Source organism: Dasypus novemcinctus, chromosome 15 (genome assembly GCF_030445035.2).
Source record: "Dasypus novemcinctus isolate mDasNov1 chromosome 15, mDasNov1.1.hap2, whole genome shotgun sequence".
Lineage (NCBI taxonomy): Eukaryota > Metazoa > Chordata > Mammalia > Cingulata > Dasypodidae > Dasypus > Dasypus novemcinctus.
Window position 1 is genome coordinate 108,141,103 of NC_080687.1, and position 1,932 is coordinate 108,143,034.

The window sequence follows — 1,932 nt, forward strand, 5'->3', positions numbered from 1 at the left end:
TCAAAGCATTCTGTAGACATTCTCCTTAGTTACTAGGATTAGAGAGGGGGTGAGTTCCACAAGAACATGTTTATCCACTATAAATACAATTTTTTTTTGGTACATGTAGTTTTAATTCTAAAAATACAATGTTAACATTGAGGAAACTTTGAGAAAAAATGACCCCTTATATTTTCACTACTCTTTAACAGATAGTACTGCATTTTTGTATGTTTTCTTCTGGTCTAAAAATGCTCTTTCTTTAGAAAAACCTTTGGGACAATAAGTTTCCTCTTGGCCTAATATCTGTAAAGCAGTTTCTGACCCCCAACAAGCTAGGAATAATTCTCCAATCCTCTGTCTTCTGCCTTAAATTGGAAAGTAGAATTGCAGGTGAATTACCTGTAAAAATCATTTCATGGTTATTTTCTGAGATTCTTCCTTTCAACGGCTGTTGATCTATGGTTATTTGACTGGCTGAAGTAAAGGAAGCCACACACTATGAGTAAGAAAGCAAATCCATAGTTCTCCACGATAGGCTGAGGGATTATTCCACCTAGAAAGGATGTTTAGTAAGGAAACTGAGGCCCAGAAAGTGATAGAGCTAATAAATGCCAGAGCTGAGACATGAACCAAGGTCTTAAAAAGTAAATTTGTTATTTTAAATAATTTTAGACTTATAGGAAAGTTGTAAAAATTGTTCTGAGAGTATATGTATACCCTTCACCCAACTTCCTCTACTATTAACAATTCCATAACCATAATTTGAGGATCAAGGCCAGAAAATTAACATTGGTACTATCAATACTATTAAACTACAGACCTTGTTTGAAGTTCATTAGTCCCCCCTCCCCCTCTCTCCCCCTCCCTCCCCCCCACAGTGTCCTTTTTTTGTTCCAGTATCCAATCTGGAATCCCATTGCCATTTAGTTATTGTGTTCTCTTGGTCTCCTCCAATCTGGTAGAGTTCTTCAGTCTTTGTCTTTCATGACCTTATCATTTTGGAAGGAGTACTAGTGAGATATTTTGTAGAATGGCCCTCAGTTTGGGTTTGCATCATGTTTTCTCATGATTTGATTGAGATTGTACATTTTTGTCAAGCACATCACAGAGGTGAGTGCTCGTCTCAGTGCAGCATGTTAAGAATACATGATGTTGAATGTCTTATTTTTGGTTATGTTGACCTTGATCATTTGGTTAACATGGCATCTGTCAGGTTTCTCCACTATAAAGGTACTATTTTTCCCTTTGTAATTGATGACGTTTCTTGGAGGAGATACGTTTATTCTATGTTAATGTCGTGTTTTCACTTAAACTTTCACCCATGGATTTTAGTATCTACCTGTGGATTTTTTTTTCCTGTTTTTAAGTTTATTTCTGAGTTGCAAAGATTATTTTCCCTTCCCCATTTTTTAGAATTTCCTGGATTCCCCCATTCAATCTTGCTGCCACAACCAGACAGACAGAAAGCATGAGGACCTTCTTTTTCTTGCATCTGTAGTAGAAACCTTTTAGCAGCAGATATGAACTGCTCCAGGGCTGTAAGAGATGCATTTATCTGTGAATCTTGCTTGCAACAGTGGTGCTTGCCTAATAGTGATTTTGTATTTCCCTCATTCCTTTCTGCACTTATTGATTGGGTAATCTCTAAGAAAGAGCTGTCCCTTCTCCCCTACTTTATTTATTTATCATTATCTATTTATATTGATAAGTATGGACTCATGAGTATTTATTTAGATTTATGGATGACAATCCAATCTTTGATTATTTATTTTGTGGCTTAAATTGTTCCAACTTTCACCATTGTGAACTCCTTCAACTTGGCTTCTGTATCCTTTTGACATAGTCCTATCATTATGGTGGGACTTTTTGCTGTTGTTTGTTTGTTTTCAGGACATTCTTATTTTCTGGCACCACAAGATGTTTCATTTAGATTTTTCTTGCCCCAGCCCT

General features: G+C 36.3%; 1 pseudogene; it reads right to left on the reverse strand.

Moving 5' to 3' along the window:
- Positions 1-1,399: 1,399 nt before the first annotated feature.
- On the reverse strand, positions 1,400-1,533 carry LOC111760560 (small nucleolar RNA SNORA31; annotated as a pseudogene).
- Positions 1,534-1,932: the final 399 nt, after the last annotated feature.